The sequence below is a fragment of the Equus quagga genome, chromosome 2 (assembly GCF_021613505.1).
Source record: "Equus quagga isolate Etosha38 chromosome 2, UCLA_HA_Equagga_1.0, whole genome shotgun sequence".
NCBI lineage: Eukaryota > Metazoa > Chordata > Mammalia > Perissodactyla > Equidae > Equus > Equus quagga.
The window spans coordinates 605,571-619,006 of record NC_060268.1 but is presented as its reverse complement, the minus strand read 5'-3'; the positions used below and the strand labels follow the sequence as shown (position 1 = coordinate 619,006).

Here is a 13,436-nt window from a genome sequence, read left to right as displayed (position 1 = left end):
CGTCCCGGGATGCGGCCCGGCGGGCGCCTTCCGCGGGCGGGGGGCTGTCAGAGCCCGGCGGAGCGGGGCCCGGCCGGGAGAGGGCCCCTCCGCGCCCCGGCTGCTCCGGCCGGGGGCCGCCCGCGCCCCCTTTCCGCGTGGGCTCCGGCGCTCCGTCTGCGGACCCGCAGCGCGTGTCGCCTGGCTTCACGAGCGTCGATTCGGATCGGGCTTCTGCGCGGAGCCCTCCCCGTCGCTGCAGGCTGTAGCTCGGGGCTTCGGAGACGCCGTTGGAGAGGCCGCTGGTGGCTTCATTTTCCAAGAATGTCAGTCATTTCCTCTGCGACTGCAGGCTCGGTGCTTCGCGGCCCCAGAACTTTGTGGGGAAGTTTTCCGTGTTGCATGTGTCGCCAGAAGGGCTGCTCCCGCGGGGCTGCCTCGGGGAGGGGTCCGGAGCCCGCGGCGCCGGGGCGGCGGGGTCTGGCCGGCCGGGGCGGGGGGCGCGGGAAGTGAACGCTGGGTTCGACGGGGGACGCAGCCTCCGCGGTGGGAGGCGGCTGGCGCTGGATGCTCGCTCGGTGTTTGTAAACAGAGCGTTGGATGTGCGTTTCACGTAAAAGGACCTTCGGGGTTATTCATGAGCAGGGTCCCCGGGGGGTGCCTGCTGTCGAGTGATCCGCGGGACGTCTTCCCCAGAAAGCAGGCGGAGGTAATGTGCACTCGCTCCCCTCTGCCTTGCTGGAAGAGCGCCTGAGACTGGCGCTGCCGGACCGCACCCACCTGCGGGGCTCCGAACCCTCCGGGGGACCGAAAGCCGCTCTGTCCCCCCACGCCTCCGTTTTGGGGGACAACAGGAGCAAGCTGCCCGCTTCAAGGACATAACTTGAACTGCGGATGTAGCATGCCCCTCTCTCTACAGGAGGACAGTACGGGCCAGGATGAAGACTCTGCTTTTGAAAGCCAAGTTTCCCTGTGCTTGGTGATAATTTTTAGCTCTGAGTTCTTTAAAAACACATTCAGCTAGGCCAGCTGAATAGGGGGTGGGGGTTATAGAGCTTTTGTGGTTTCTGGACTGTATTTCCACTTTTAACTATGCTTATAGAGCTTTTGGCTTTCAGAACTTATGACATAATAGACTGGTGTAGCCTTTTGTGGCAGACGCCTGAAATGAAAGTTTCGGCGGAATTGTTTGGGACTGAGCTGTCAGGTCCAGAGTTTAGTGTCAGTGAGTTCTGTCTCACAACTCGCTTTTTTGATAAAGGGATCCTTTGTGGTCCTCAGCTTGGATGTTGCACATTTTGATTTCTAAGGCTGTGGATTAAAAAAACCCCCAAAACCTGCAAACAATTATTTTATTACATGAAAGCCAGTACCAAGAAAAGATTAATTCAGTCCAGATGTAAAAATGTATGTGAATTTTAGATTTGGATGATCTCAACAAGTTTTCCCTTTGTCGATGCGGCTGCCTGGCTCCCAGATGGCGTTCACACATGATCCCTTAGGTGGTTTCCTGGGTTCAGAATTCATTTCACGGGCCTTCTCAAGTTATTTTAATCTTGTTTTAAGTCTTCCAGAGGATAGAAAGTTTTCTGCATTCATACAAAGATGGGTTTTTCCTACTACGCCTTAATACGAACCACACAAGTGACCTGGTTTGGTAGATGAAGCCTCTGTCTGTCTCATAAGAGGGGAAACGGGGGGGGTCCAGTGTTGTGTCCTCCGTGGGTAAACTATAGAAGCTTTCTCTTTCCTTTATGTAATTTCAGCTTTCTTCTTTTAAAGAAAAAATGTCTTAAGTGTGTTTATAGTCTTCCTTAGAATCCTGTCATAACACAGTCCGTGGTTTCGGATACAACAGTCGGTCCTTGTGTGATGGTCTTCCATCCTCCTCTCCCACCAACAAGAAAAGCCAGCACCACTTCTAAGAAAACTCCAGTGTGTTTTCTCATCTGTACTCCTAACGCCAGAGTTATAAAGGGTGTGTGTTGCACACTTGAGGTTATATATATTCTAGGAAGTCTTTGTGTGGCTATATAATTACACATTTTAGGAGTTTGATTACATTGTGATTGTGTGTTAAACAATTGAAGGCAGGAGGGAGGAATAGGAAAGATTTAGTGATGGAATTTCAAGAGTGGCAAAATTTTGGTTAAAACGTATCTTTCTTAAAACCCAAAAAGGAAAAATGATATTGTTGGCCTCTGTCATTAAAGTTTGATATGGGGGTAGTTGGGGGGCCTTTTTGAGCTGCGCATTATCCTGAGGAAGAGCCTTTGGGGGCTTTTAAAAATAAGTACAAACAAGTTAAATAGAGAATGTGAGAGGAAGGAAGAAGTAGAATACTAGGCATTGAATTGCAAGGAAAACCTAAACTTAGAAGGATGAGTATTTAAAACAAAGCTGAAGTAGGGAGGACTTTCTATTTAAAAGTAGAAATTAAATAAGATCTTTTCAGCTGAGAAAAGAAGGATTAGAAGTGAGGTCTGCACACATGAAGTCGCGCTGCTGAGGGGTGTTTGCCCTGGGAGCCTCGCCTGCCGTCCTGTTGAGTCACTCGTTTGGTATTCAGTAATGTTCAGGGACCGGGTGCTTCTGACTGTCCCCCACCCCAGGCCGCTTTCCAGTTCAAAGACTGGAAACATTTTTGTCTAAGCCCAATGAGTCCACAAATATTAAATTAGTCCCCCAGCATTTGGGAGAGCTGGTGTCGGCCACCCATGGGTGGGACCAGAAGGCCCTCCAGCAGTAACAACGGGTGAAGGTTTTGAGTGAAAACAAGCTCTCTGAGCTCCAGGCTGTCCCGAGGTTGAGTGGTGGCGTTGCCTCGGATGCAGGTTTGTGTGGGGTCACTCTGTATGTCTCGAGTGGAGCACGCACGCAGTCTCCCATGTTGGTCAGAGAGGCTTCTAGAATGCAGGGAAGGGGGAGAAGTCACTGCTCTGTGGCCAGTTGTGTTACTTCAGGAGGAGACAGCTGTGCTGCTGAACCAAATTCAGATCAACCAGATGCAGGCTGAAGGAGAAGGCCGGTTCTGGGAGCTTCGTCCCACCTGCCCCGCCCCGTGTGGCCTCACCAGCAGCGAGTTCAGAACAAGGTAGGGATTTGGTCACTAGCCAGGTCGTCTCGTTAATGTGATGATTGGGATGTTTCTGACTCAGAGCTCTGTTTAGAAGCTCAGTGTTCCAGATTGGTTCTCCTGGGATATTTCAGGTGTTTTCTACTTTCTTCACCTTTGTACACATACATTAGAGAACTTTGAGCAACAGCGTTTCTCTGTTATATCACGACCGAGGAAAAAGCAGTAGTGTGTGCTAGCTTATCACCGCAGTTTCACATGAAGGAGAAAATTATAAACATCAAGCAAGTTCTGAAGGAAGATTTTAGGAAGTTAATGAAGTTTCTCCCTTAGCTTTTCCAGCAGTTCTTTGTCTGGTTCACATGAAATGAAATGTGGTTAGTTTTCTCCCCACGGGTACCAGCACTGTGCTGTCCAGGTTCACAGATGGTGGGTGGAGGTGGGGGGGCTGTGACTTTATTTCTTTGAACTTGTTACTGAATAATTACATACAACCAGAAAAATGCACAGATCGGTAATGTACAGCACAAAGTGATCATATCCGGGCAGTCAGCATCCTAATCAAAAAGCAGACGTTGCCAGCGCCCAGAAGCCCCTCTTGACATCTCAAGCCCTGCCCCGGGGGTGGCCATGGTCCTGACCTCTATTGCCATAGGTTGATTTTAACCTGTTCCTGGACTGCATTTAAATGCAATTGAATCTTAAGTTCTTTTTGTGTGTCTTCTCTCTTTTTTTTTTTTTTTTTGAGGAAGATTAGCTCTGAGCTAACTACTGCTAATCCTCCTCTTTTTTTTTTTTTTTTTTTTTGCTGAGGAAGACTGGTCCTGAGCTAGCATCCATGCCCATCTTCCTCTACTTTATACGTGGGACGCCTGCCACAGCATGGCTTGCCAGGTGGTGCCATGTCCGCACCTGGGATCCAAACTGGCAAACCCCAGGCCACTGAGAAGCGGAATGTGCGCACTTAACCACTGCGCCACTGTGCCGACCCCTGTGTGTCTTCTTTAGCTCAACATAGTGCTGTGTCCAAATTGATGCCGGTGTCAGGACGTCCTCCTTTTATTTCTGTGAATGGATATACCTAGTTTATCTGTCTGTTGATGGACATTTGGGTAGTCTGGGGCTGATATGTGGGGTGTGACCTGATGGCTCGAGAAAAATTGAGCACTTTGGAGTAGAAAGGAGAGTATAGTCTTAAGATTAAAAGAGAAAAACTACTTCAAAAATGTGAGAGAGATATAGTGTCACAAAGACTTTGAAGGCTCCACTCTGCACAGTGTCCCAGCACCTCAGGGACACCATTAGACATGCCCGTGGATGTTGCCGGATTTCCGTTGTGAACTGGGAAGCAGGAGGGTCCTTAGGTGATAGCCAGCCCACTGTTTCTTAGACATGGAGGGACTGAGGCCCTGTGAGCTTGAGTGACTTGCACGGTCTCGGCTGATGACAGCGCCAGGAGTGGAAGCTGCTTCTGACGCTGAGTCTTGTCTAGACTGGTGCCATCGAGGGTCAAACCCAGCCCCACTCTGCGGTCATCCACTGCCTGGAGGGTGAGTGCCCTTTCCAGTGCTTGCAAAGGTGTCTGGGGCTCTGTTGAGAAAGACTGGGCCCTGCCCGAAGTGAGTGGTGCAGCACCCGCCAGGCAGAGTCCCCCTCGAGCCCGCCCGCTCGGCCCCAGATGGCGCCTGGGGCTCCTGTGCACCCTCTTCTCTCTGCCCCTTCCAGGGCTCTCCAGGGCGACCTGGGTCATGAGTGCCAGGTAGGTGATGTTGTGGGGCCCTCCTGACTCATTGTTGATCCGTAAATGACCTAGATGGACCCTAATTTCAAAGGACTGCTTTCTGAATATTTTCAGAATAGTTCATTCTTAAGAAGGTGTTGCAAAAAAAGATTTTTTTCCCCTCTTCCTGCCATTATGCCTCCTCTTCTACACACTTTTCCCTTCCTCCCACCCCCCCTTCAGATTATCTTTTCTTAAATATCCCCTGAAACATCCCATCCCTGTTTACCTAAAACAACAGTAAGATTCTGACACTGTGGTCTGTGGCCATGCCCAGGAAGCACTTCCCTGAAACAGAGGTCATGAGAAATCTAACAGATGAAGTGCTTACAAAGGAAACTGTCAGTGTAGGTGTATCTTTGAAATTTCCCTACAGAGAAAAAGGACGTTTTTCCTGGTTCAAGAAAAGGCTCAGAATTTCGACTTCGGCTCATTAGGAGGGTGGGCGACAGGTAAATAGCAGGAGTGTTACAGCAGGCGGTAACTGTATCCTGCTTGGAAGACTGAGGTGCTGCTTGTGCAGCAGAGGCTGAACGTGTGATCTTAGACAGTAAAAAACATGCTCCCCAGAGGGCCGCCCGTGGAAATAGTGCAAAATAGTGCAGCAAAGACTAAAATGTGAAAGGCGGCACGGAAGTGAGGGGTGACGTGTGACAGTGAACGAGGCCTTTGCCATCAGGCCTCTGGAGGCCAGGCCCAGGCTCCCTGTTCCCCTCTGCGTCATCTCCAGGAAGGTGCTTCACTCTCTCAACCTCTTTCTCCTGTCTGTAAAATGAGGACAGTAATAGTAACGGTCCCATGGGGTTGTTTGAGTTCTAAGTGAAATAGTCCCTATGAAGCAGCTGGCCTGGTCTGACACAGAATCAAGTAATGTTAATTCTTGTTACTTAACACAAAAAGAAACGACATACAGAGGGATTTATAGTTTTCTTGGAAGCTCCTAAGCCTTAGTTTACAAGCAATTTACAAGACTTTGTTATATTTTCTTTTTTTGATGGCATGAAGTGGGCAAGAAAACCTGGTATTCTGAGTTAGAGGTAGTGGGCGGTGTGTTGCTGCGCCAACGGCAGCTGGCCTGTCCTGCTGATCACCAGTTGGGTGAGTTATATTTCCTAATTCTTTTCTAATTTCCAGCAGTCTCAGTCCCCCAGCTTCTGCCTGCTAGATAAGTATTTCCTTTCAGATGCCAAAAAGTAAATCTCCCGATTTAAAAACTTATCTGTATGATGATTAATGTGCAAAGTGCTTTTAAACTTAAAAGAGTACCTGTGGCCCACACCTTTGCTCTTGTACCATAGGTTTCACATGAGTCTTTTTAGAGACAGCTGCTATTAGGTATAAGGGAGTTGCTGTTTGTTCCTCCAGCCCCACCCCCACCATTGGCACAGTTTATAGAATGTGGGTCAGACCTTTACAATGTTCTGTTATGAGGCCCAAAGCTTGAGATTTTAAACCATTCATTCAAAGGAAATTAATAGCCTGAAAGTTTCAAACGGAGTGTTTAAGAAAAACAAACTTAAGCACATTAGAAAGGCACATTTACATCTAAATAGCATAATTACAAGCCCGGGCAAAATGGGCACAGGATGCTCCAGAATAATCATGATGTATCATTCTGATCTGTTCATTAAAGGGGGCCGCTCCCGATAACCCTGGGCCCTGTTAGGCGTTGTCTAACATCTTGAACTTGGTAAACTTAATGCTTTAAATGTTCCCTAAGTTCATCAAAAAACAGGGTTTATGTCTTTGTGAAGTTTCTAAGACTGTGTTGAATACTTTGTGCAAGTCCTGCAGAATGTTTCTTGTCTGGGTGGGGAAACAAAATCCATGTGTGGAAAGGTATTAGGCATTTCCAGGTGAGTGTTCATAGGAGTCCTGGTTTTTCGGAGCAGAATCACTGACGGCCAGAGGTGGGACGTCCCTAGCTTCCCTTGGGCCACTGGATTTGTGTTGGGCCACGAGGTCAGGCTGGGATCTTTGTGTTCTTCAGTTACAAAGGGCCTTTTCTAGAAGCAACAGAAATGTTCAGGATCTGGTAAAAGGCTCAACTATTAAAAGAAAACTTTGAAGTTGAAATTCTTAAATTTTTAATTAAATTCATTAAACATAACCTATGTCTACAGTGTGCCAGGCACAGTTCTAGGCCCCGGAGATAAGTCAGTGAACAAAATAAAGAAGAAAGCCTTCGTGGAGCTTATATCCTCTTAGGAGACAAACAATAATCACAACAAAGCAGATTTTATAGTATTTTAGGAGGTAATAAGTGTGACTGGAAAAAGAAGAAGCAGAGCCAAGTGTGGAACGCTAGGAGTGCTGGAGAAGGGATGCGGGGCGTGTGAAGCAGTGAGGTCCGGGGGGACTCACTGAGACTGCTTGAGGGAGGAAGCTGGCCTTGCAGAGGGCCCGGGGAAGGCCTCCGATGGAAGAGTGCCCGGTGTGTTCAAGGAGCATGAGAAGGCCACAGAGCCGGAGCGGAGGAGGCCCAAGAGGTTTGGGAGCACTTTGTATAGGGCCCGCCTGGTGGATCATTGTAAGGACTTTGCTTTTGCTTTGAGTGAAATGGGGACTCATTGGAGAGTTTTGAGCGGAGCAGCAAGGTCATTTGACTGACGCTTTAGTGGATCACTGGCTGCCGTGTTGAGATAGGAGGATGGAGCGGGTGGTCAAGAGTGCAAGCAGGGACACGAGTTGGCAGCCGTTGGCAATAACTCAGTTGAGAGGTGCCGGTAGCGGTGGAGGAGGTGGTGAGGCATGACCAAGATTTATTTTGTAGGTCGAACCAATAAGATTTCCTGACTGTGTTTGAGGCGTGTGAGAAAGAGATCAGAGTGAGGATAACCCAAGGCTTCCTGCATAAAGAGGGAGTTGCCCGGAACCAGATGGGATCTGCTGGAGGATCGGTTTGGGAAAGATAGCCAGGAGCTGTTTTGAACAGGTTGTGTTTGACTTCCAAGTGGAGAAGTTGAGTGGGTTGTTGGATACAGGAATCCTGAGTTTAAGGAAGAGGTCCAAGCTGGAAATACAAGTTTGCAAGTCACCAACAGAATTTGGATGAGTTCGCTTAGGGAGTGTGTGTAGACAGAGAGAAGTCCATGGACCAAGCCTTGGGTTGTATCAGTGTTGACAGTTTGTAGAGGAGAGAAGAAATCTCCTAAGAAAGCATTTTAAGCCAAAGGTATTATGCACAAATTTCCGACATAGGAGACCTAATTAAATGTCTCCGTTCCCTAAGTAACAGTGTTGTTGTTGGAAGATGTTGTTAATTCTGTGGACCTGCACCGTGGGGAGAAGAAACTAGGAGTTACTTTGCTGCCTGTGGTAAAGGGACTTGGGCTGAGCCTCAGGCGCGTCCGTCTTTGGAGGCTGAGCCTCAGGCGCGTCCGTCTTTGGAGGCTGAGCTGATAAGGAGGACATGAAGAAGACTGAGAAGGAGCAGCCAGAGCCCCGAGGGAAGGTAGAAGCACATCCCTGAAGTCAGGGAAAGCCTCCAGGGAGGAGAGTGAGTCAGCTGCTGGGGTTGCTGAGAGGCCAGAGAGGCCACACTGAGCACTGCTCGCAGGATTAGCAACTTTGAGGTCATTGGTGACCTTGACAAGAGCGTATCAGTGGCGGGGCAGGGACAAAAGCCCAACTGGAATGGGCTCAGGAGAGAATGAAAAGCTTATGAAAGATGACTCTTATTTCTAGTTCCGCTTCTTCTGTTATATATAAATATTCGGTATTGGATGTGAGTACGTTTCAGTATGTGGGATGAAGCATGGGGTGGGTGGGACTTGGGAATGCTGGGCGCCCTGAGGGTGAGCGGCCCTGATCCTCCCCTGGTTGTCATTGGTGCAGCTCTAGAGTGAGATTGTAGTCTGTTTCCTTTGAAATAGAAATGCAGTTCTAATGCAGTTTTTTATTTTTTATTGAATCCCTCTGGGTGAAAACTATATCCTGGAAGCACTGTCACTTTGTGTTGTCTTCTGTTTTTTCTAATAAAGGCACGTTCTTTAATTCAACCCATTGATCCTTTTGTGTGGAAAGGATACAGCAGGGCCCGAGGGGGAGACGTGAGCTGACCTGTGCACACGTAATCGTGCCCGCTGGCCTGGAAGCCTCCATTCACAGAGTGGATGGCTCGGGTTAGGGGTTCCCCAGAGCCAGAGCAAGTCAAATAATAGAAGCGTGGCTTGTTTAAGGTTTCTTCTATAATTTGTTGCTGGCTGTCATTGTGAATATTATTTCAAAGCATGCGATGAAGCAATTTTCAGAGTGCTGTTTTTATATCATAATTATGCACCAAGAATTTTCTCTTCTGGGAGTTACCTTTGAATTACAGCACTGACTTTTTGTAACACTGTCATCAAGACGAATCAACAAGTCCCTGATGCTAATTATCTTTTCTTTCCCTAAGCCTGTTAAAATGCTAGCACATAGGCCTTTAATGCGTAAATGTTGTTTTTGGATAGTTAAAAGCTTACAGTGACTGATAGAATTAAAACTTTATTACATGTGTTCAAGTGTTTGGTAATAAAGGAAACTATGGTAATAGTCTTTAGAAAGTTGCTAATTACAGGAAAATGCTGGAAAGGGCAAAGACTTCATTTGCAGTGGGTTACGGAGCGTGTTTTTGAGACGTGGAGCTCCAGTGGTTCCAAGTGTGTTTCCAGCGGGTTGTGGTCTATACACATCACGTCAGCGTTCTCTGACCGCCACGTCGACACTGTGTTATTAGTATCGCTGTGACTGTTTTTTCAGCTGAAACTTGTAAATCACTGTACAGTTAGTTAAATGAACATAATTGACTTGTAACAGAGAAATCCTCACACAGGGCCAGCGTGAAATAATTTGTCAGTGCCAAGTGTTGCACACGGTAAACTGGAGTGTGCAGAGGTATAAAGCTAAGCAAATCTTGAAATAAACGTTAAGTCTCTGAAGTCGGTGACTGCAGGATGAAGTCCAGGCTTCTTAGCATGGAATTCAACATGCCAACCCAGACCTGCACACTGTGGCCCACCAGCAAGATTGGCTGCAGACATATTTTGTTTTTTAACACATGAAACGTTTATTTGCCAGCATTTGAAAATTGAGAAATTTTGCATTAAAAAAAATTGAATTTTACACCTTTTAAAAACCTGGAAAGTGTGGCTGTGATCTTTTGGAGAAAGATTGCTTCCCCTTTTACACGGGACGTGTGCTCTGCAGTCCCCCATAGTCCCCCTCGAAGATCCTCTTGCCCCACCCTTGAGACCAAGTAGCCGTTGGTGTTTTCCATCCTGCAGGCTTTACTCCTTGTTGCCGCCCCTGTGGTGATGGGCGTTTGCTGTCCTTGAGTCGTAGACACTTATTTTCCAGGGTCCTCTCAGAGCTCCTAAGTCTGGCCGAATAATTCTCGCTGTCCCTTCAAACAGGGACACCCTCAGTCCGGGTCCTGCCACCTCCTCTTCCACCGAGTGGAGCTGCGCGTTGCTGGTATCATGTCGTTGGAATCTCGCGCACGCTGCTTTGTGCAGTTGTCTTTTTATTTACGTTTTCCAGCTCCGCACCTCTGTTAGAGGTTTCTCGAGGGCAACAGCCATATCTTATAATTTGCTAGTGCCAGCAAATTTTAGATTTACTAAGTTAACTATTGTTTAGATTTAGCTTCCAGTGGGTGGTAATCTGTGACCATAACCATGCTGTAGAATAATTAGAAAATATCAAAATCTTGTATAAAATCTACTTCTTAAATAGGGCTTTCTTAATTTACCATGTCCATTCCTTTGTAGCTTTGTAGTAGCGTTTGTGTAATCTGACTTAATTCACTAAACACCTCATTTATTGCCAATTCTCTGATTCTGTATGTAGATGGATGAAGTTTCCAAATAAATAGGTCATTACTCCATACCATTTCATTATTTTAGATATGCTTCTTTCTCATGGCTAATACTGTCTGAAATGTCTTATTTTTTCATTTGACAAGTCGTGTGTACACCGTGCAGAAGGCCCTGGAGACGGTGTGAACTTGACAGGCATGATATCCCTGATCTCCTGAAGCTTTCACCTCTTAGCTGGAGAGGCAGAATTAAATAACAGAGTACGTGACTGTTCAGTTTTGTTAAGCGCTACTGAGAAGTAGGGGAGTGCCGAGCCCTTATAACAGAGCACGCTGGTCTGCGGGGGGTGCTGCCGTGGGCAGTGCAGCGCGACCAGATTCTAAACTTGACGTGCTCATAATTCCATAGCAGTTTGTAAAATATTCTGAATGTAAAAATTTAACCTTAGAAACAAATAGAGGTATTTCTGTAACAAATTAAGAATTAAAAAAAAACTTTTCCAAAGAATTTACCATTGGCTGTAGTCATTGCATTAATGAAAAAGAATTATAATTTATATCTCTAGCATTCGTTGTATTTTGTTTGGTATCTAAGTTGAACTGTATAAATAAGTAAACAAAAGACAAAAGGGAAATTGGGCTAGAAATTTCAGATAAAGCTATCTTGCAAAACAACTTTTATTTTATGAAACTGTAATTATTTCAAGTGTTTTCAGTAAGGACTTTTCTTAATGGCTTTCAAGATAGGATATAAAAAAATAAACGGATATTTTCCCTCAAGAGTAACTGATGGACAGTACCTTTATTCTATATTTCCAAGCCCATGACTGAAAAATATTAATGGTTTATCAGCCTGATCTTAGGCTGAAGTAATATGGTGTCATGAAAAACCTCAGCAGTAAAGTTAATGATGTACGTGAGCCAAAAATCAGAGTGGAATTTTGTGTGGTTGCATATTTTTTATCACAACAATCAGAGATGCTTTAAGAGTTTTTTCCCCAAAGAAAATAGAATTCTATACTTAACTAAACCTATCTAAATATAGTGGTAAAGTTAATGTTTTGCATAGTTGAGTGTCACACTGAAGCAAAGATCAGCTGCGATGGTGCCATTTCTGAAATTTCTGTTGAGAAACTCCTGTTACTTGTAATTATAGAAGGAGATTCGGAAAATTTAACATACTTAAGGAAGTTTTAGTTCAAATAAACCCAAGATTTTCAAATGTGATCTTAAAGGAATTTAAGAAAATCAGATCACAGAATAGTTTTTAAGAAGTGTTGTGTCATGTAGAATTTAAATAAATTCCAAATAAATCTTTCTAAAATAAAATTTTTTAACGTCAAGTGTTCGTTAACTGAGCTCACATTCATTTTAAATCTGCAAAAAGGAGGTTGAACTGATGATTTGTAATTTCCTGAAATACTTGCTTTTTCTGGTGTTTAAGAAGTGGAAAGAGAATTTTTTGTGAATTTCAATCATAGCGTAAAACCTCGCAGGGAAAGCTGATGGAAGTTGTCTAATTTTATAAAACAAATTTTCTTTAATTGGCTTATGGATTCTTGATGTAGACTTGCGTTTCTGACCAATAAGTTTTCAGGGAATTTGTGATCAGTATATAGGATCTAAATTAATGCATTTTCACATATAATCTATTTTCTGTTGAGATTTTGAAATATATTCTCAACTGCCAAGGGGCTGGGATGCGTGAGGGTTTGTTTGGGTCTGGGAGGTGGTTACTCAGCAGAGTCCCTTCTTCTGGGCTAGACCAGGCGTGTGGTAGTGGTGGCTCCTGCTGGCATGTCTCTGCCTGGTATGATGCTTTGTCTGTGTTAGGAAGCGAGTTACATCCTCCCAGGGAGCAGGAAGCTGTTTGAGGACGGACAAGGTACTACATCTCTCCCTCCTTTGAATTCTGCCACAGCTCCTAGGAGAAAAGGGCTCTTGACTTAAGCCCCACAGCATACAGCTTCGTTCTTTCAGACCTTTATAAGGCAAGAGAACCGTCATCTAGATTTCAACCTTCAGCAAGTCAGGGAGGCACTTGAGCCGTAAAAATGTAACAGAAATGTGTTTAGGAAAACCCATTTGCCTATCTTCCAAGTCTGACATATAAATAAAATAAAACTTTTCCCATAACAGTGATATGTATTCAGATTTAATGTTGGCATTGAAAAATATACATTTTGTTGCTTAAATTTTCAAAAGGCTATGAAAAATAAAAACTTTGTTCCTTAAACTTTCAAAAGACCGTAAGTAAAGATTGGGTTTTAGAAATTAACATTGGAATGCAGTGTTACAAATGATCTGTGATTTCTCGTTGCAAGAAGGCGATGTCCCTCTTGAAATGCCTTAGTTTGGGGTATCTGCCCAGGCTGCTTTAGAGCAGGGTTTCTTGTCCTCGTGCCACGTGAGCATAATGCAGGGAGAGTGTGCACACATTTCCTCTGCTTCCTGTGGTGACCACGGCACAGGTTTTTTCCTTTGGAAATGCCCGTTTCATCCATGCTGCATTTTTTTCTCCTTGGCTTGACAAGTGGTGGTGTCCTCTCTTGTGATCAGGTTGTCTGCGAGGAGTTGTCTTGACATGGGCTTCTGACCTTTTGAGCTGATATGCTTAGCCCTGTGGCCCAGGAATGAGTGATTGTGGACATCACATTTTCTTAGAAAAGAGTTTATGTTGGTCTTACCTTTCTTTCAGATTGGGGGGAAAAAAGACCAAAAAGTTGGGATTATTTCTAAATAAAATTTATATTGCTGTGTCACCCATCTTCTCTGCTGTTGCCGTGACCTCTTTGAAGATAGGA

General features: G+C 45.4%; 1 protein-coding gene across 4 annotated transcripts in view; it reads left to right on the top strand.

Annotated features, from left to right (window-relative positions):
* Positions 1-13,436, top strand: part of FRMD6 (FERM domain containing 6) — a 199,459-nt gene that overhangs the window by 131,339 nt on the left and 54,684 nt on the right. Inside the window, exon 4 of one of the 4 annotated variants that reach the window (XM_046655223.1) lies at positions 5,841-5,933. The exons of the other annotated variants lie outside the window; for them this stretch is intronic. The gene's annotated coding sequence lies outside the window, so the exon portion shown is untranslated. The remainder of the gene's footprint in view (positions 1-5,840; positions 5,934-13,436) is intronic. 4 annotated transcript variants of the gene reach the window in all.